Source organism: Oratosquilla oratoria, chromosome 24 (genome assembly GCF_046742065.1).
Source record: "Oratosquilla oratoria isolate Oo_2021 chromosome 24, ASM4674206v1, whole genome shotgun sequence".
Lineage (NCBI taxonomy): Eukaryota > Metazoa > Arthropoda > Malacostraca > Stomatopoda > Squillidae > Oratosquilla > Oratosquilla oratoria.
The window spans coordinates 31,286,735-31,309,878 of NC_134800.1; the positions used below are offsets into that span (position 1 = coordinate 31,286,735).

Below are 23,144 nucleotides of genomic sequence, written 5' to 3' on the forward strand. Positions count from 1 at the left end.
TATTTACCACTACGTAGTCCATTAATGCTCTATCTACCACCCTTCCCTCCACCACCCTCTCCCATGTGTACTTATGCTTGACTTTCTTCCGAAACACTGTATTTGCTAACATCAACTCTCTTTCTAGACACATTTACACCATCAACTCTCCACTACGATTCTTTCCTGGAACTCCACATTTCCCAACCACTCCATCGATTGGCCCATTTCCCACCCTTGCATTAAGGTCTCCCAGTACTATCACATTGACATTTCTTCCCAAATCCTCTATGCACTCATTTAGATCTATCCAAAAGGCCTCCCTTTCTTCTACACTCTTCTCACTGCCAGGCCCATATGCACTTACAAAGACCCACATCTCCTTTCCCAGTTTCACCTTCATCCACATTATCCTTGAGGAAACCTCCTTCCACTCCACTACCCGTTTACCTATCTCTTCACTTACTAGAATGGTCACCCCTTCCCTCCCTCGTCCTCTCTTCACTCCTGATAACCTCCCACTTACACTCCCAAACTTACACTCACCCTTCCCTTTCAACTTAGTTTCACTCAAAGCCAACACATCCATCTTTCTTCTCACAAACATACTACCTATCTCTTCCCTTTTACTCTCATCTGTACTGTGGCATGAGTAGAACGCGTGACTATTTCTATGGTAAGCGTCTCGCGTTGGGTCACGTGTTCCCGCGTTAAGTTGGCGGGGGACGCGACCTAGCGTGACCATTGTTCTCTGCGGCGCGTCGTCACGTGACCCAGATGCGCGTCATCACGTGACCCAGATGCTAGCATCTGATTCGATGACGCGCTAGGCTGAACCAGCAGGGCGACTAGCCCGCGTCCGGACAATACTCAGATTATCTATGACTACGCTACCAGATCTTTGTGGTAAGACAGATATGTGAGAAAGCTATAGGAAAGGGGAAGGATGTTTTTTGGGCTTTTATGGATCTGGAAAAGGCTTATGATAGGGTAGACAGAAAGGCACTGTGGGAGGTTATGCAGATTTATGGGATAGGAGGAAAGCTTTTGGGAGCTGTCAATAGTTTTTATGAGAGTAGTAGAGCTTGTGTCAGGATTAGAAATGGAGAGAGTGAGTGGTTTGAAGTAAAGGTGGGACTTCGTCAAGGATGCGTTATGTCGCCCTGGCTGTTCAACTTATACATGGATGGGGTGGTGCGAGAGGTGAATGCTAGGGTAGTGGATCAGGGATTGGAGATGGTTAAAGAAAATGGAGAAAAGTGGGAGGTGAGCCAGCTGTTGTTTGCGGACGACACTGCGCTTGTGGCAGGGTCAGAGGAGGGATTGAGGAAGCTGGTGGCAGAGTTTGGGAGAGTATGTGATAGAAGAAAGCTAAAGATAAATGTGGGTAAAAGTAAGGTGATAAGATGTACAATGGGTGAAAGTGGCAGTAGACTGGAAGTGAGCATTAAGGGAGAGCGACTGGAGGAAGTGGATAGTTTTAGATACTTGGGTGCAAGTGTAGCAGGAAAAGGTGGAGTGAAGGTGGAGGTAGAATGTAGATTGAGAGAAGCGAGTAAATGCCTTGGTGGATTAAAGAGTGTAATGAGGAATAGACATTTGGGAATGGATGCTAAGAGGAGACTGTATGAAGGAGTGATTGTGCCAACAGCACTGTATGGGGCAGAAACGTGGAACATAAGAGAAGAAGAGAGAAGGAGTTTGAATGTGTTTGAGATGAGGTGTCTGAGAAGTATGGTGGGGGTTACTAGGCTGGATAGAGTGAGAAATGAGGAGGTGAGGAGGAGAACAGGGGTGAAAAAGGATTTGGGAGATAGGGTTGATGAAAGAATATTAGGATGGTTTGGACACATGGAAAGAATGAGTGAAGAAAGACTAGTAAAAGAGGTATGGAAGGCAGATGTGGAGGGAGTGAACATGAGGGGACGTCCTAGGATGAGGTGGATGGATGGGGTGAAGGGGGCTTTGGGGAGGAGGGGAATGTCTGTTGAGGAAGGAAGGGAGAGGACGGAAGACAGAGGTGAGTGGAGAATGGTTGTATATGGATGATGTTGTGATTGCATGAGGAGGAATGGGCGGGGGGGTGGGGGTGGGGTAGTATGTGCGAGTAAATTTTGACGCAGCCCGAAGGGATTTCTCCCCGTCCTCTCCTTATATGCAAGGGGGGACGGAGAGGGGGGGTCGCCGATTAAATGAAGCGGCCTTGCTGTGGATGTGCTGTGTCTTGCGACACTGCTTCTGACCCAGGGCGGTGGGCAGGGTGCAGGGATGACCCGTCATCCAGGAGGTGCTCAGATGAGAGGGAGGGTGGGAGGGGTGTGGAGTGTATTTAGGGATGAAATGGGTGGGAGTGTTTTTATGCCTTTCCCTTTTTGGCTACCTCCCTTGGAAGGGGGAAAAAGCCTTGGTATATGTATGTACGCTACCAGGCGGTCGTGGTCAAGCAAGTGCTGGTTCAGGACACAAAAGAGTAAGTGTGATATTCTATTCACAGTGCCGATTAGTTCTCTCCCCCATTCAGCCTCCGATACACATTTCATATTCTGTGCTACAAATAAAGAGCCAACACATTTCTACGTGTTTTAGTCATTGAGCCTAACCATTCGGACACTTTACCATAGTGGTGGCAAGCGGTGGTTAGAGTTTGACTAACTCGTGTACACGTACCCATTCCTATTACTCAGTGAACATACATACAAATTACAAGGTCCACACTCTCCAAATACTCAGTGCACATACAGGAGTGCTAGCTAGAGCTAGGCCGGTTATTTCATTGCCATGTCGAGGCGTACGGGCGTACCCGTCGGCAACCAGGCGAGGGCACTGCAGGCGGCTGCAGATGTCCCAATATTTATTTCGTCGGGGATCAACTATCATCCCACTACCAATCTGCCTGCTTGCACGGAGGCAGACAAATTCGCCGTCACTCAGCAGAAAACTGCCGGTGATGCCGCGATTGCCGCTCGGTTAGCCAAAAGTGGGCATCCTGATGATTGGAACGCGTTCAAACTAGCGTTCCGCACTTTTTTCTACGCGCCCGCGTCGGCTGGCGCTTTAGCTGATCGTTTGGCGGAAGCAACTATGCATCCAGCCGAAACACTCATTTCATTCGCGCTTCGTCTGGCCGACATGGTCTCGGCCTACACGGTGTATCACCCAGAGCGCGATGAGTGGGCTAATTTTACTGCGGTAACCCGCATTAAACGGGCTATGCCCTCTCAATTCGGCACCACCCTCACCTCAGACCAGCAAGCGTCCATTGTTGCCATTCTCCATGCGGCCATTGACTATGCCCATCGGCATCCTTGTTCAGTTAAGACGGTCTACGCAGGCGGTGCCGATTTCCCTATGGCTTTGTACCCAGCCGCACCTGCCGTGACCCACCAATACCCGGCCACAGACGTCTTTTCCCACTCAACTTCACAATCACATAACATTTCCACTGTACACAGAGTCCCAGGCTCTTCCTCTCCTCGCAATCTGCGAGAGTCAGAGACACCCTCTCGCTATTCGCAAGAGGTGGAGGTGCGCCCTCGCCATGAGCGAGAGATCGCAACGCACCCTCACGAGGAAGCCATGCACTCGACTCACAGACATGGGGGACAAAGGAACACGTGGAAGCGTCCCCGGGGCCGTGGTAATCGCAATAGGTGGCGTCCATACTGCACCCATTGCAAGAAAGCAGGACACGCGACTGATGTGTGTTATTATAGAACACGCGGTCGACCTACCACGTGTTGCAAGTCTTGCGGGGGTGCAGGGCGAATTCGGGAGACTGAGTTTAGTGTCGGTCATGAGGCTCAGAGGGGTCTTGCAGCAAGTGGCTCGTCAAAAAACGGCCAGCGCAGGAGTGTCCACAATCAAAGGTGACGGTTGAACAGCAGTCGGCAGTGACAATTGTTCACGTCGATTTAGCTAGCTCCCGTACGCCGAGTGGAAGCTTAGCCATGGTCGCAGTTACCTTGTTAGAGCCACTCGCGCGTAGGTCTATTTGTGCCCTCTTGGACACGGGAGCGGCGGTGTCTCTTATCCATAAGAGCATTTTGCCTACCGCCATGGCAGGCTCCCAGGTCGGTACCACTAGAATCATAGTGGCCGACGGATCGGAGATGCCAAATCTTGGCAAGGTAGATGTTCCTTTTGATCTAGCTGGTTTTTCGTTCCACCATCCTTTCTTTATCATCCCTGCTGAAGGTTTGCCGGCCAAAATTATCTTAGGGTTTGATTTCCTCGCGGCGCACAAAGTGACGTTGACGTTCAGTCCTTTAACATTCCAAGTTAAGGGCAAGGATATTCCCGTAATCCTTGCGGGGACGGCTCAGCACTCACCGCCATTCATCGCCGTGTGCGAGGAGCGTCATAGTTTCCAGCGGGAAAGTGAAACTCCCACTTTCCCGGTTAAGTCAATCGAACATCAGTGGGTGCCTGGGTTCTCAGGGGGAACCGTAGGATTGATGCTCGAGAGGGCAAACGAGCTCGCTCCCGCAGGTCAGGTTTTCTCGGCGCTGTTTACAGCACGCCCATATGCCGAAGGCGCCAACCTGCTCGGCCAGGGAGTAGTAGAGCTGATCAGGATGGAAGATGGCAAGGCATGGTGTAAAGTTCCATTCCTGAACTTGGGCCCGGACACCCATGAGGTTCGTAAGGACCAGGTGGTCGGAGACATTTCCCTCTTAGGGGAGATTGCGCTAATAGACGGTGGAACTAACGTCTCGGTGGGAATGGTCCAGGCGTCTAAAGTAGTGGATGGCTCTCGCGTACACAAGTTACGTGTGGAAGTAGGGAAATTTTTCCCTAATAGGCATGGCAGGGAAAGTATGGCTCTGACCTCTTTAGTGGTCAAATATGCCGATGTTTTTGCCTTACCGGGGGATCCACTTACCGTGACGCCTCACTTCCTACACGAGATTCGGACATTTGGACCGCCAGTCTACCGCAAATCTTATCCCTTCCCTGAGAAGTATAGAGGTGAGATTAGAGACCTCATTGGGATATGCTCAGTAAGGGGATCATTCGCCCATCTCGTTCTCCTTACAATGCTCCTATTGTTCCGGTTGTGAAGGACAAAACCCTTCGTCTTTGTCTTCATTTTCGTGCTCTAAATAGACACGTGGTTGATGATAGGTTCCCTCTCCCCCACATCGATTCGATGCTGCGCAGTCTCGGCTCCAGCGTCATTTTCTCTCTGCTTGACTTAAAGCAGGGTTATCTCCAGATCCCATTGATGGAGAGCAGCTGCGAGAAAACGGCATTCTCGAATCCCGAAGGGCATTACGAGTTCACGTCTCTGCCCTTCGGGTTAAAGGACGCTCCATCCTGTTTTCAAAGGGTGATGAACCAGGTACTAACGGGGCTGTTAGGGGTCAGTGCGATGGTGTACATGGACGATATAATTGTTCTGGGTACGTCCTGGGTCGACCACCTCAAGAATCTTGAGGATGTCCTTAGGAGGTTGCAGGAAGCAAACCTCTCATTGAGGCTGGAGAAATGTAATTTCTTCCAGAAGGAGGTCGCTTACCTAGGCCATGTAATATCCCAGGAAGGGATAAAGCCCCAGCCAGAGAAAGTCCAAGCCATCAAATCTTTCCCCCGGCCAACGCGTCGGAAAGAGTTGCTTTCCTTTTTGGGATTGGCGGGATATTACCGCAAATTTATCCCGCACTTCGCGGCCATTTCGTTGCCCCTAATAGATATGACAAAGGGTGACGTCGCAGGGAAGCACAACAATCGTGTGCTTGGTGCGTGGACACCTCCTCAGTTACATGCGTTTGAGTCCCTCAAGCATCATTTGTCATCATCGGTGGTCCTTCCATACCCAAACTTTTCCAAACCGTTCTTACTCACCACCGATGCTAGTGCCTCGGCTATCGGGGGCGTGCTTCAGCAAGAGGGCGAAGGAGGTGCGAGACGTCCACTCTCGTACTTCAGTCGCACGCTGAACACGCATGAGAGACGGTACAGCACCGTGGAGAGAGAAGCGTTAGCGGCAGTGTACGGTCTCACGGTTAACCGCCCACTAATCATGGGCTATCCTGTCCGGTTGATGAGTGATCACAGGCCATTGGTCTGGCTCTTCACTGTTAAGGGCACAAACACTCGGATCCTCCGGTGGCAGATGGCCATCGCCGACTTCGACATCCAGGTCGAGTACATACCTGGGAGACTCAACATTGTTGCGGACGCACTCTCTCGGATACGGGGGGCTGACCACCCTATAGATGACTTCATAGTTTCGGCCGTAACCACGGGTGGCCGAGGGAACTCATGCACAACTACTGAGGAGGATACCATCACCTGGAACCAGGTTGAGATCCGAAAGGATCAGGATACACACCCTGATTGGGGTCGAGTAAAACAGTACCTCAAAGGAGTGACGTCAGAAGTGCCAAAGATCCCGCGCCTAAGAGTGCCAATCGGGGAGTTCCGACTCCTCCCCGACGGACTCCTATATCATGCGCGTAGGAATGCATACCAGTTGGAAGAGCTTCGCCTGGTATGCCCTGATGGAGCAAAGGCGGCAGCGTTACGTATCGCCCATTGCCTTCCGATGGCCGGCCATGGCGGAATCCAAGTTACTCTGGAACGCCTACAGAAGTTTGCATTCTGGCCTAAGATGTCGGAGGATGTGAAGGATTTTATCAAAAAATGCAAAATCTGCATTACTTGCAAACCTTCCTATGACCTCCCAGCTCCACTTAGACAGTTTCCTGACGTGAAAGCTCCATTTGAGAGAGTGCACGTTGACCTCATTGGTCCACTAACCACCACGCTAACTGGTGCGAAGTACATCCTGACCGTAGTCGATGTACTAACCCGCTTCCTGGTCGCTGTACCTATTAATTCAAAGGAAGCGAGGACAGTAGCCCGTGCCTTTCTACAACACGTCCTGGCCATACATGGCGCTCCAAGGCAGGTAATCTCAGATGGCGGTGGTGAATTCATGAACGAGACGTTCAAAGAGGTGATGGCGATGGCAAACATCAGCCACCACAAAATCACCCCTATGCATCCCTCGAGTAATGGCATAGTGGAAAGGGTAAATGGTACAATTATTAAGATATTACGGTCCCTAGTGCAGGATAATCAAACCGGCTGGGACCAGATGCTTCCTCTGGCGGTGTTGGCGTACAATTCCGCGTACCATAGAGTCCTCAGAGATTCCCCTCATCTCCTCCTTTTTCACAGAGACCCCGTCCTACCTATAACTGAGTTCACCAGGCCAAGTGCCCCTTGGTACAACGCCGAAAACCTTGCAGCCGAAACAATGGCGTTAGCGAATGCATGTTTCGATAGGTGCCAAAAGTTCATAGAGGCTGCCACTATTGACAGGCACACGAAACGGCCCAGGGCTAGAGTAAAGCAGCTCGCCCTTGGTGATAGAGTATACGTAACCACAAAACCTAGACAGGGGGTGTCAAAGAAACTGCAGCCATTATACCAAGGCCCCTATAGAGTAATCAGAAGGGTGAGCGATGTCATTTATGACATCAAGCATATCAAGTCGGGACGTGAGTTCTGTGTCCACACGGACCGGATCAAACTCGAGGGCAATCTCTCTGTGTGTGAGAATAAAAACGTACGAAGAGCTTTCCCCACACATGAGCAAGAGGTTACAGACCTACTCCAGAGTAGCGAGTCTGACCCCTCCGAGTAATCACTCGTGAGAAGGATTCCAACCTACCATCATGGTAGTGACTTTCTCTTCACACCTGCCGTCATTTGGCAGCGATCAGGTGCATATTTTCCCCCTCGTTCTGAAATATTTCATGTAAATAATGGTTGTTGTATATACATATTTCTTAGGAGTGTGGTCCACTCGTAACCCCCCCCCCTCTTCTGTATAAAGTTTCTGCCGCTGCTCATTTTTACAGCTCCGCAAAGCATAAGTCTGTAGCAGGCAGCTCAATGCCTTGTGGCATGGAGCGGTTGGAGCTCCACAGCGCGTCGACAGGGTGAAGCAGCATCTTTCACGCACACGCACCAGGTTGACGGGAAGATACAGCCATGTGACCTCTCCGTGTACCACATCCACGTAAGTTGGAACCTGTCATGTCCATACTTTTTTTTCCCTTTTCAGTTGTGCACACATTTCCCCATTTGTGAAAACATCAATATACTTCCTTCGCACCCTGCCTCGGCTGCATGACAGCTACCCCCCCCCCCCTCTGGGACAAGATTCTGCTGTTGTTTTTTACAGGTTACCAGTTTCTGCTGGTCGTGGGACGTCGAACACCTCTCAGATGACGAGATGACTCAGCACCGCCAAGTGAAGGACACCAACCCCTTGTATCTTTATTTCCCATTTTTTTTTTTTTTTCGTTGTCATTTTGCCGCGGAGGGTTTTTTTTTTTTATCGTAGTGATTGACGTAACTAGGCGACCCATTTTTGGTGGGCCACCTCTTTACGTCGTACACATCGGTTTTTCCCTCACGCTGAATTTGTATAGTGTTCGGCGGCTGTCGCTGCCTTTTGTTGGCAGGGGGAGGGATGTGGCATGAGTAGAACGCGTGACTATTTCTATGGTAAGCGTCTCGCGTTGGGTCACGTGTTCCCGCGTTAAGTTGGCGGGGGACGCGACCTAGCGTGACCATTGTTCTCTGCGGCGCGTCGTCACGTGACCCAGATGCGCGTCATCACGTGACCCAGATGCTAGCATCTGATTGGATGACGCGCTAGGCTGAACCAGCAGGGCGACTAGCCCGCGTCCGGACAATACTCAGATTATCTCTGACTACGCTACCAGGCGGTCGTGGTCAAGCAAGTGCTGGTTCAGGACGCAAAAGAGTAAGTGTGATATTCTATTCACAGTGCCGATTAGTTCTCTCCCCCATTCAGCCTCCGATACACATTTCATATTCTGTGCTACAAATAAAGAGCCAACACATTTCTATGTGTTTTAGTCATTGAGCCTAACCATTCGGACACTTTACCATAGTACCACATCCACGCACATTAAAAGACCCAAACCTTAGGGTGCTGGTCGGAAAACTCCCAGATCCTCTTATGCCTTCTTTTCTTTTTTTAGGAATTTCCCCTGTGGGGCTACAAGGAGAAGGATGCCTAGTCCCAATCCCCGTCCCTTTCTTCTCGCCTCTTATGATCCAAGTGGGAATACTTGGTGGCAGTATTCTTTTCCCCCACAGGGAATTCCCCCATCACAGAAAAGGAATACTCAGAGAAATGGTACAGGACAGCAACAAGGGGTTGGAGGACAGCATAACGGAGGGACAGTCGTAGTATAAATGTGTCATCATTTCTCTATGAACAGTTTTCCTCTATCATAGACAAAATGATGTGTGGCTCTGGTCCGTAGGGGCGCCCCATATAGACCCTAAAGTATCAACTGCATGTTACTTTGCCATAATAACAAGCAGCCAATACCCCATGGTTAGATTTTTTTTCTTTAGTATAATTTAGCACCTATGTTGCTATGGGTAAACTAACTTCATTGGTTGGACCCTGCTGTGAAGGTAATGTGTCTTACTGCATTGCTTCTGACCTAGACAGTGAATGGGAGGGGCAGGGATGGCCTTCATCCACAACGAGCTAAGATAAAAGGAAAACAAATGGATGTTGGAGTGAAATAGTGGAAGTGGGTGAGTACCTTTTGACATGGCTACCTCTAATATAAGGGTGAAAAGACCTTTAGTACATAGATAAATACATACATACTTATACCAAAGGCTTTTTCCCCCCTTCCAAAGGAGGTAGCCAAAAAACAAAGGCTTAAAATCCACTCCCACACATTCCATTACCACATACTCCATTCCCATCCAACCCCTCCTCCTTCTTATCTTGGGTTCTCCTGGATGATGGGTCATCCCTGCATCTCGCCCACTGCCCTAGGTCAGAAGCAATGTTGCAAAACAGAGCATATCCATATCAAGGCCCCTTCATTAAATCAGCGACCCCCACCCTCTTTCCCCTCATGCAGAAAAGGAGATGACGGAGAGAAATCCCTTCGGGTTGTGTCAATTCATTTTCACACACACACTCTCACCCTCCATCTCCCACTCATCCCCTTTCATGCATCACAGCATCATCCATACACAACCATTCTCCATTTACCCCTATCTGTCTTCTCTCGTCCTTCCTCAACAGACATTCCCCTCTTTCCCATTGCCCCTTTTACCCCATCCATCCATCTCATCCTTGATCACCCACTCATGTACACTCCTTCTATCTCTGCTTTCCACACCTCTTTTACTGATCTTTCTTCACTCTTTCTATGTGTCCTTACCATCCCAATACAGTGAGTCCTCCTTGTACGGTAATTCTTTATCAGGTAAATTCACAGTTTCGGTATTTGGTAATTACTACCCTTGATTCTATTTACGGTAAGAAAAATTCACAGATTCGGTATCCGCTTGTGTTTTGGAGATAAAATTAGATATTCTGAAGAGGAAAGAACAGGGAGAAGGTACATCTGCCATAAGTCGAAACTTGGGTTCGGTATACGGTAATTTCAACTTGAGGTAAGGTTTTCAGGAAAGCATATGTACCATATAACGAGGACTCCCTGTACTCTTTCATCAACCCTATATCCCTATTCCCTTTCCACCCCTACTCTCCTCCTCACCTCCTCATTTCTCATTCTATCCAGCCCAGTAACCCCTATCACACTTCTCAGAAACCATCTCAAACACATTAAAATTCCTCCACTCTTCCTCTTTTATGTTCCATATCTCTACCCCATACAGTGCTGTCGGCACAATCACTCCATACAATCTCCTCTTAGCATTCATTTTCAAATGTCTATTTCTCATTACCCTTTTTAATCCACCAAGGCATTTACTCACTTCTTTCAATCTACATTCTACCTCCACCTCCACTTCTCCCTTCCCCGCCACATTCGCACCCAAGTATCTAAAACTATCCACTTCCTCCAGTCTCTCTCCCTTAATACTCACTTCCAATCTACTGCCACTTTCTCCCTTTGTACATCTCATCACTTTACACTTACCCACATTTATCTTCAACTTCCTTCTTCTGCACACCTTCCTAAACTCTGTCACTAACTTCCTCAATACCTCCTCTGATCCTGCTACAAGCGCAGTGTTGTCAGCAAACAATAACTGGCTTACCTCCCACTTTTCTCCATTTTCATTAACCATCTCCAATCCCTGACCCACTACCCTTGCATTCACCTCTCATACCACTCCATCCATGTATAAATTGAACAGCCAGACTGACATAACACATCCCTGATGAAGTCCCACCTTTACCTCGAACCACTTGCTCTCTTCATTTCTGATTCTAACACAAGCTCTACTTCTCTTGTAAAAACTCTTGACTGCTCTTAAAAGCTCTCCTATTCCGTATATCTGCAATACAGTGCCCTCCTGTCTACCCTGTCATAAGCTTTTTCCAAATCCATAAAGGCCCAAAAAACATCCTTACCTTTTCCTATAGCTTTCTCACATAATTGTCTTACCACAAAAATCTGATCCACACAACCTCTACACTGTTCCTCACCTAATCCTCTCAATCAAGACCCTCCCATAAGCCTTCCCAACTACACTTAACAAACTGATCCTCTGATCCCTCTGAAACTAACTCACACTTGTCCCCCTTTCCCTTGTAATGTGGAACTATAGTCCTCCAGCACTCTACCCTCTCTTAAAAAAAACATTAATTAACCTCACCAGCAAGTCCACCATAACTGTACCTCCTTTTTTTTTACACATTCTGCACGACAAACATCCAACCAAGGTACCTTTCCTGCTCTCATCATCTTAACAACTGCCTTCACTTCATCTTTATTTATTTCTCAATCAAGACCCTCCCATAAGCCTTCCCAACTACACTTAACAAACTGATCCTCTGATCCCTCTGAAACTAACTCACACTTGTCCCCCTTTCCCTTGTAATGTGGAACTATAGTCCTCCAGCACTCTACCCTCTCTTAAAAAAAACATTAATTAACCTCACCAGCAAGTCCACCATAACTGTACCTCCTTTTTTTTTACACATTCTGCACGACAAACATCCAACCAAGGTACCTTTCCTGCTCTCATCATCTTAACAACTGCCTTCACTTCATCTTTATTTATTTCTCCATTTTCCTCTCTCAACACTGTCATTTTCTTAGTGCTTCCAACAGCAACTACCTTTCCCTCCCTTTCCTCCTTCACATATAGCAACTCCCTAAAATATTCCACCAATCTTTCTCTTACTGCTGTCTCTTCCATTATCATCTCTCATCTGCACCCTTTACCTTTTCTTCTCCAATTCATTTGCTTCCTCTTCCTCTCTTAATTTCTTTCCAAAACATATTTTTATTACTTTCAAAATTTTCTGTCTTTTTCTTACTGTCATCATCTTAACAACTGCCTTCACTTCATCTTTATTTATTTCTCCATTTTCTTCTCTCAACACTGTCATTTTCTTAGTGCTTCCAACAGCAACTACCGTTCCCTCCCTTTCCTCCTTCACATATAGCAACTCCCTAAAATATTCCACCCATCTTTCTCTTACTGCTGTCTCTTCCATTATCATCTCTCATCTGCACCCTTTACCTTTTTTTCTCCAATTCATTTGCCTCCTCTTCCTCTCTTAATTTCTTTCCAAAACATATTTTTATTACTTTCAAAATTTTCTGTCTTTTTCTTACTCCATTTTACTTTTCTTTGTACCTCTCATATAATTCTATCATCCTATTTTGTAACCAATCTGTAAAGGCTTGCTTGTTCTCTTCCACAACCTTCTTTGCTTCCTCATCCCACCTCTCACTACCCTTTCTTCTATTTCCTTGTTCCACACACCATCCTTGCACACCTTGTGACTCCCTCCTTGAACCATCCCCATTCCTCCACTCCTAGTTCTTCTCTATCCTTCACTCCCTCCCATTCCTCTCTCAGCTTCTTCTTGTACTCTTCCTTTTCTTTCTCACCTAAGCATTTCACTTTAAGCACCTCACTACCTTCTGTCCTTTTCCTCTTTCTCCATCTATCTTCCACTCTCAACTTACCTTCCACCAAAAAATTATCTGATATCCCCCACTCTCTCCCCTTAGAACATGTACATCCTTAACTCTTCCTATTATACTCCTATTCACCACTACATAGTCCATTAATGCTCCATCTACCACCCTTCCATCCACCATCCTCACCCATGTGTACTAATGCTTGACTTTCTTCCTAAACACTGTATTTGCTATCATCAACTCTCTAGACACATCTCCACCATCAACTCTCCACTATGACTTTTTCCTGGAATTCCACACTTCCCAACCACTACATCTATTGGTTCATTTCCTACACTAGCATTAAGGTCTCCCAATACCACTACATTGACATTTCTCCCTAAACCTTCTTTGCACTCATCTAAATATATCCAAAATGTCTCCCTTTCCTCTACACTCTTCTCACTACCAGGCCCATATGCACTTACAAAAACCCACATCTCCCTTCCCAGTTTCACCCGCATCTGCATTAACCCTAAAGGAACCTCCTTCCACTTCACCACTTGCTTACCTATCTCATCACTTACTAGTATAGCTACCCTTCTCTCCCTCATCCTCTCTTCAATCCTGAGATCCTCACAACTACACTCCCAAACTCAAAGTTGCCCTTACCCCTCAACCCAGCTTCCCTCAATTCCAACAAATCTATCCTTCTTCTCACATACTGCCAATCTTTTCCCTTTTACTCTCATTTGTTCCATCTCCACACACATTAAAAGACCTAAACCTTAGGGTACTGGTTGGAAAGCTCCTCCCAGACCCTCTTATGACTTTGCTTTTTTTTAGGAATAGCCTCTTTGGGGCTACGGGGAGAAGGATGCCTTGTCCTATCCCTGTCCCATTTTTGTCACCTTATATGACTCAAGTGGGAAGTCTTGGTGACAGTTTTCTTTTCCCCCACCACATGGTTCGGCAAAATGAGAAAATGAATATTCAGGGAACTGGTGCAGGACAGTAACTAGAGTGGGGGGACAGCATAACGGAGGGACAGTCGCAGTATAATAAAGTATCATGATTTCTCTATGAATAAAGATTTCTTCTACCACAGACAAAATGATGTGTGGCTCTGGTCCGTAGGGATGCCCCATATAGACCTTAAAGCATCAGCTGTATGCTACTTAGCAGTTTTTGACCCCACAATAACATGCACTCAATACCCCAGACGGGGTATTGGATAGTCAGATACACAGAAAAATGATCAAAAAGCACTTGAAATATGAATAAAAAGGAAATGGGGTGAACCAGCAAAATTAATTAGAATAAAAATATCTAAAAGAAGTTATAATTCATTCAAAAGGCCAGTCTTCTCCACAAACATGAGTGCCTTATGTTCTGGGAAAAAGGCCTTCTCTCCAAGTATCTGTGTGATGCAGAACATCCCATCTTCACCATGACAATGGAAGAACTATCACTCTCATAGGTCCACCAGACTGGGACACTACTAGAATGTGTTGTACTGTAAGGAGGATTGATGAAAGAGTATTAGGATGGTTTGGACACATGGAAAGAATGAGTGAAGAAATATTAGTACAAGAGGTCCGGAAGGCAGAGGTGGAAGGGGTGAACATGAGGAGGCAACCTAGGATGAGATGGATGGATGAGGTAAAAGGGGCATTGGGAAAGAGGGGAATGTCTGTTGAGGAAGGACAGGAAAGAACAGAAGATAAGGTTAAAGGAGAAGGGTTGTGTATAGATGAGGCTGTGATGCATGAGGGGGAGTGGGTGGGGGATGGGGGGTAAGGGAGTATGTATGAGAAATAAATTGACACAGCCCATAGGGATTTTTCCATCTTCTTTTCTGCATGATGGAGAGGGGGGGGGGGTCGCTGAATTAATGAAGTGCCCTTGCTGTGGATGTGCTGTGTCTTGTGACACTGCTTCTGAACTAGGGTAGCGGACAAGATGAAGGGATGACCCATCATTCAGGAGGTACCAAAATAGGAGGGAGGGAAGAGGGTAGAGGGGAGTGGAGTATGTAGGGGATGGAATGGGTGGGAGTGTTTTCTATGCCTTTGTCTTTTGGCTACCTCCCTTGTAAGGGGGAATAAAAGCCTTTGGTATATGTATGTACTCATAATCTTGTAACTAGTTCTTGTAAGGAATAGCTGGGCTGCAGATAGTGACATTGAGGAATCGCAAGTTACCAACTCCAGGAAATCAAAAGGGATATAAATAAATGGAAGGTACAATCTAATGTCACCACAGCAGATGCCACCCTGAAACCAAAAAATTTAAGCAAACATGGGTGAGATGTACATAGCTGAGAGCATGAATCCTGGGAAATTGACATCCAAGAAACTGACTCAGGAAGATGGTAAATTCAATACTAGTACTTCAACAATAAGGACTGGGAATGTAAGTCCAATGGAAGGATACCTGCATCCACCAGTAAGCTACTGGGGATGAGTGGAATGCACCAGTTGCAAGGCGAACACCAACATGATGCACAAAGTTCAACATATGAAGCCAAGCCTTTGTAATAGAAGAATAAACTTCACAACCATGCTCCAACTTACAAAGTGTAATAGTTCAGTGCATTACAAGGGTCTGTCTATTGGCACCCAAAGAGGTGTGAGGCAAAACTCTAAGGAGTAATAGCACCTTCATACATGTAACCTTAATATTATGAAGGTGAACTACCCAAGTCAGGTGGCTGTCAAACATAAATTAAGTCCCAGGAAGTGAGTTTCTTCCACACAAGGGATTCTTCTTTTGTAGAGATACAAGTTTGGGTCAGGGTGAATACCACAAAGGCAGTAAAGTGTATGACAAAAGTCTTTGAAGCCAAGAAACATAATCCCAGAGTTGCAGCCCATTGAGAAATCCTATTAACCACTTCCATACGGTGACGCCTATGTAGGCGGCATGAGGAGCAAGTGGGTACTCGATGATGCCGACGTCGCCATCTTGATTATATTTATTGTAGTCGTACCTACGTAATTTCCATTCTCTCTAAACTGGCTTCATCAATTTTTTATGGTTATCAAAATACACAGGTGAAAGAGAACGAACGATTGAGCACCGACTTTATTTTTTTATAATGCGATTATTATGACGCAACATCGCACATCGGGCAGCTAATGCTGCCAGACGTACGATGTGCCCCGGAGTGAAGAGGTTAGTTGCTAACTACAACTACCTCTCAATTAATGGCAACTATGCTGCAGTGAAGGAGACTGACAAGTCATTGAAATATATGCTGTAATGAACTCCTTCTGGAAGTGCACCAATGACACTGTTTATGGCCATAGCAAAAAGTGACAGAAGTATACTTCCTTGGAGCACACTGTCTTCAAGTGGATGAGCTTCAGACAGAAGCCCCCCAATTAGCTACCATACAAAACGATGAGATAAAATCTGCTGTATAAAAATATGGAGTCAGTCACACAGACCAAACTCAAATAGACTAAGTAAAATACTGTGGCACCAATTATGTCATATGCCATTTCCAAATCAAAATATACAGTAACATGGTGTTGTTTACTCGTGAATGCTTCATAAATAGAAGATTCTTGAATCAAAAGAGCATCAGATGTAGACAGAATTTTTCCAAAACAACATTGAACACGAGACAATCAACTGCCTGTCTCTAAGTACCACATGAGCTTGACATTTACCATATTTTCCAGCAACTTACAAATGCAAGAGGTTAAGGAAATGGGATGAAGATAATTATAGCAACACCCCATGAAAAGGGAAATTCACTGGTATTCCAAATAAAGTTGAAGAGTCTCGTACAAAGGAATAAGCCCTATTAGACATGTGGCACTAAAAGGCATATAGAATGTCATAAAGGCCTGGCAATGAATCACTGCATCACTACACTGTGACAGAACTATCATTCTGAAATGGAAAGGGGACATTATGAAATTCACCCCTAGTGAAAGCAAAGTACCGTATTTTTCAGACCATTATACATATACATACATATATCAAGGCTTTTCCCCCTTACAAGGGAGGTAGCCAAAATGGAAAAGGCATAAAATCATTCCCACCCATTCCATCCCTGAATACACTCCACACCCCTTCACCCCCCCTCCCATCCCAGCACCTCCTGGATGATGGGTCATCCCTGCACCTTGACCACTGCCCTGGGTCAGAAGCAGTGTCGCAAGACACAGTACATCCACAGCAAGGCCGCTTCATTAAATCAGTGACCCCCCCTCTCCGTCCCCCCATTGCATAAAAGGAGAAGACGGGGAGAAATCCCTTCGGGATGCGTCAAATTTTGCTCACACATACTACCTCACCCCCAATCCACCCACCCATTCCACCTCATGCATCACAACATCATCCATATACAACCATTCTCCATTCACCCCTGTCTTCTGTCCTCTCCCATCCTTCCTCAACAGACATTCCCCTCTTCCCCAAAGCCACCTTCACCCCATCCATCCATCTCATCCTAGGACGTCCCCTCATGTTCACTCCCTCCACATCTGCCTTCCATACCTCTTTTACTAGTCTTTCTTCACTCATTCTTTCCATGTGTCCAAACCATCCTAATACTCTTTCATCAACCCTATCTCCCAACTCCCTTTCCACCCCTGTTCTCCTCCTCACCTCCTCATTTCTCACTCTATCTAGCCTAGTAACCCCTATCATACTTCTCAGACACCTCATCTCAAACACATTCAAACTCCTTCTCTCTTCCTCTCTTATGTTCCATGTTTCTGCCCCATACAGTGCTGTTGGCACAATCACTCCTTCATACAGTCTCCTCTTAGCATCCATTCCCAAATATCTATTCCTCATTACACTCTTTAATCCACTAAGGCATTTACTCGCTCCTCTCAATCTACATTCTACCTCCACTTTCACTCCACCTTTTCCTGCCACATTTGCACCCAAGTATCTAAAACTATCCACTTCCTCCTATCACTCTCCCTTAATGCTCACTTCCAGTCTACTGCCACTTTCACCCATTGTACATCTTATCACCTTACTTTTACCCACATTTATCTTTAGCTTTCTTCTATCACATACTCTCCCAAACTCTGTCACCAACTTCCTCAATCCCTCCTCCGATCCTGCCACAAGTGCAGTGTCGTCTGCAAACAATAGCTGGCTCACCTCCCACTTTTCTCCATTTTCTTTAACCATCTCCAATCCCTGACCCACTACCCTTGCATTTACCTCTCGCACTACCCCATCCATGTATAAGTTGAACAGCCAGGGCGACATAACGCATCCTTGACAAAGTCCCACCTTTACCTCAAACCACTCACTCTCTCCATTTCTAATCCTGACACAAGCTCTACTATCATAAAAACTATTGAGAGCTCCTAGAAGCTTTCCTCCTATCCCGTATATCTGCATAACCTCCCACAGTGCCTTTCTGTCTACCCTATCAAAAGCCTTTTCCAGATCCATAAAAGCCCAAAAAACATCCTTCCCCTTTCCTATAGCTTTCTCACATATCTGTCTTACCACAAAGATCTGATCTACACAACCTCTACCTGTCCTAAATCCACACTGTTCCTCACCAGTTACTCCCTCTGTTCCTCTCCTAATCCTCTCAATCAAGATCCTCCCATAAGCATTCCCAACTACACTTAACAAGCTAATCCCTCTGAAACTACTACATTCACACTTATCCCCTTTTCCCTTGTAAAGAGGAACTATACAGGCACTCCTCCAGTCCTCCGGCACTCTACCCTCACTCCAGCAAACATTAAATAACCTCACCAGCCAGTCCACCATCACTGTACCTCCCTTTTTCAGACATTCTGCATGGCATCCATCCAGACCAGGTGCCTTACCTGCTTTCATCATCTTAACAACTGCCTTCACCTCATCCTTCCTTATTTCTCCTCCATTTTCCTCACTCATCACTCTCATTTTCTTAGCATTTCCCACTGCAACTATCTTTCCCTCCCTATCCTCCTTCACATTTAGCAACTCCCTAAAATATTCTGCCCATCTTCCCCTTACTGCCTTCTCTTCCATTATCATCTCTCCATCTGCACCTTTTACCTTTTCTTCTCTACTTGATTTGCCTCCTCTTTCTCTCTTAATTTCTTTCCAAAACATCTTTTTATTACTTTCAAAATTTTCTGTCATACTCTTACCCCATTTCTCATCTGGTCTCCTCTTTGCCTCTTTTACCTTTTGCTTTACTTCTCCTTCCTTTTCTTTGTACCTCTCATATGACTCCCTCTTCCTATTTTGTAACCAATCTGTGAAAGCTCGCTTCTTCTCTTCTAAAACCTTCTTTGTTTCCTCATCCCACCATTCGCTACCCTTCCTTTTAATTCCTCCTGTCCTTCTTGTTCCACACACCATCCTTGCACACTTTATGACTCCCTCCTTGAACCCTCCCCATTCCTCCTCCACACCTAGCTCTACTCTATCCTTCACTCCCTCCCACTCCTCCTTAAAATCGGCCAAAATCGGGTGGTGTGCCTTATCATGAGGTGCGCCTTATGTGTGGCTTGAGTGCAAAAAAAAAAAAAATGCCTCGGACAGTGATGTACTATTTTAACACGTTTCATAGCTAGCCTGCCGACGGCGACAGTGCATAGGCCTAGCAAAAGTTACAACCAAGTTATAACCAAGAAAACTGCGAAAACTTCAACAGTTTTCGAGTCCATGCCACCGCTTTCATTCACGCTATCATGGCTGTGACATGATAGTGTCCACAACACAGACAGCCATTTGTCATTGGTCTAGTCTCGCTCCACTCCGACTGTAGTCATTTGGGTATTTTTTTAGTTTCGACCATGGGCGCAATATAGCAATAGAAAATTAATTATTAATTTTGTAAATTAAAATGTATCAACGTAATATGCAGTTTTGTGGGTGGAAATGAATATAAAAAATACCTTGCTACAAGCAAATATGCTAATGAACGAAGTCAGTAGCATAGGATCGGGACGCCATCTTGTCTGTCAATTGACAGCCTCAGTACTTCCGACAGTACCTCGGCAGGTACATTTTCTTGAAGGAATGTTATGGAGCGGAGATACTTACATTCCTTTAAGCTGCAAGAGCTTTGTATACCCTGCAAGCTGAGAGAGTGGTTGAAAATCCCGCCAACGTCTCTCACGACAACGACAACGAGGAGGATGACATTTAATTTGCAGGTAATGATTTATTAAACACAGGTTAGGTTAGGTTAGACGAATTTATCATCCTTTCATTTCTTCGACATTGGCATCTATCATAACATGGCGTACCATTCATCCGACACGACTTCATTACTTACGAAATCTGTTTTGACACCTTTTTTGCTTTTTATTTCCGCTCACAAAATTGCATATTACGTTGATACATTATAATTTACAAAATTAATAATTAATTTTCTATTGCTATATTGCACCCATGGTCGAAACAAAAAATTTACCGTCATTTGTAATAAATCTTGTGTTTTTAAGTGAATAGAGAATTCCGGGAATAAAACTGCTAATGTTGGTTTTATTCTCCACAATTCCCATAATGTGTTTATGTTGTTTTTTAGGAGTATTGGCAGGGCAGACCATCCATGGAGGTGGTCTGATTTCACTGACCAAAATAAAAAAATACATCATTTATTTTTGTACTTTTGCTAAATCCCAACCGATTTTTCTCATTCAACAACAAAAATGTTCAGTTCTGAATGCACTTACATAAGCATGATAATCTGATGATGAGACCAGGTGCGCCTTATGGTCAGGCGCGCCTTATGTAAGGACGGGGAATAGCAAATTACGGGTGCGCCTTATGGTACGAAAAATACGGTAACTCCACGAGATTCCAAATGGCAATGGTGGTGTTCCATAGGCAAGTTAGGATCTTTCTTGGAAACACAAGCAAAGTGATATGTAAATATGTCAGCAACCACCTTGGGATCAGCCACTGTCCTGCAAATTTTGATCCACACTACCATAAATGGGGTCTGAGCTATAATTGAGGAGACATTGATTTTCCAGGATATTTGCTGTGCACTCTTTAGGACTCATTGAGCCTGAGCCCATGCTCATCAGAAAGCACACATGCACTAGGGGTCACCACAATGTTAGTAAAGAAAAGAGAAAGCACAACAGCAGAGCAATTATTGTTCCACCAAGGGACAGGATGCTTGGGAAAATGGCCTTGCCTTTACCTCCTACACCAACCTATTCATGATCACATTGAACAGCCATGGTGACATGACACAGCTCTGACACAGTCCTACCTTTACCTCAGATCACTTGCTCTCCCCATTTACAATTCTAACACAAGCTCTACTTCTCTCAAAAAAAGTTTTGACTACCCTTAACAGCTTTCCCCCAGTCTCATACATCTGCAATATCTCCCACAGTGCCTTTCTGTCTAAACTGTCATAGGCCTCTTCCAAATCTATAAAGGCCCAAATTATATCCTTATCTTTTCCTAAAGCTTTCTCACATATCTTCCTTACCATAAAGATCTGATCCATGCAACTCCTACTGTCCCTAAACCCACACTGTTCCTCACTGATTACTCTCTCTATTCATCTCCTAATCCTCTCAACTAAAACCTTCCCATCTACTCAACAAACTGATCCCTCTGAAACTACTTCACTCACATTTGTCCCCTTTTCCCTCATAAAGTGGAACTATACAGGCACTTCTTCAGTCCTCGAGAACTCTACTTTCCCTTAGACACACATTAAACAATCTCATTAACCAGTCCACTATTACTATACCTTCCTTCTTCAGACACTCTACATGACACCCATCTAACCCAGCTGCCATAATTGCTAATTCTCAAAACTACTTGCACTTCATCTTTTCTTATTTCTCCTCTATTTTCCTCTCCCATCACTGTCATTATCCCACCTTCCACTTACTGCCTCCTCTCCTATCAATATCTATCTATCTATCTGCACCTTCTACATTTTTCTCTACTTGACTCACTTCCCCTTCCTCTATTAACCTCTTTAATATGAGTCAAATATTTGCACACACATCAGATTGCCTGATGTATGATGATGCATCACAATATGCACATTACAAAATATAAAGTCACTGCTGTTATACTCGTTTTCTTTCACCATAAATAAATATAATGTCACAGAAAATACAACCAAGACTATTTACAGAATACAGGGGTCACTCAGCTACATACATACATATACCAAGGCTTTTTCCCCCTTACAAGGGAGGTAGCCAGAAAGGAAAAGGCATAAAATCATTCCCACCCATTCCATCCCTGAATACACTCCACATCCCTCCACCCTCCCTCTTATCTTAGCACCTCCTGGATGATGGGTCATCCCTGCACCTTATCCACTGCCCTGGGTCAGAAGCAGTGTCGCAAGACACAGTACATCCACAGCAAGGCCGCTTCATTAAATCGGCGAACCCCCCCCCTCTCCGTCCCCCCATGCATAAAAGGAGAAGACGGGGAGAAATCCCTTCGGGCTGCATCAAAATTTGCTCACACATACTACCTCACCCCCCATCCACCCGCCCATTCCACCTCATGCATCACAACATCATCCACATACAACCATTCTCCATTCACCCGTCTTCCATCCTCTCCTGTCCCTCCTCAACAGATACTCCCCTCTTCCCCAAAGCCACCTTCACCCCATCCATCCATCTCATCCTAGGACGTCCCTTCATGTTCACTCCCTCCACATCTGCCTTCCATACCTCTTTTACTAGTCTTTCTTCACTCATTCTTTCCATGTGTCCAAACCATCCTAATACTCTTTCATCAACCCTATCTCCCAACCCCCTTTCCACCCGTTCTCCTCCTCACCTCCTCGTTTCTCACTCTATCCAGCCTAGTAACCCCCATCATACTTCTCAGACACCTCATCTCAAACACAAACTCCTTCTCTCTTCCTCTCTTATGTTCCATGTTTCTGCCCTATACAGTGCTGTTGGCACAATCACTCCTTCATATAGTCTCCTCTTAGCATTCATTCCCAAATGTCTATTCCTCAGCTACAACTACAAAATAAATATAATCAGGAAGCTGATGCTGACATCCTCATGTACCCCACTCATGGCTCTTGACACATACATAGGTGTATTTTTTTTTTTTTTTTACCCTCTTAAATGTTTCTCTCATCCTACTTTGCAACCAATCCCTGAATGTTTACTTCTTCTCTTCTACTACCTTCTTCACTTCATCATACCACCACTCACTACCTTGACTTCTATTTCCTTCCATCCTCCTTGTTCCACATATCATCTCTGTACACCTTGTCACTCCATCCTTGAAACACCCCCCTTCCCCTTCCACCTA

General features: G+C 45.6%; 1 protein-coding gene across 10 annotated transcripts in view; it reads right to left on the reverse strand.

The window, feature by feature from the left end:
• Zir (dedicator of cytokinesis) overlaps positions 1–23,144 on the reverse strand; it is a 661,124-nt gene that overhangs the window by 286,033 nt on the left and 351,947 nt on the right. The gene's annotated exons all lie outside the window — the stretch shown is intronic.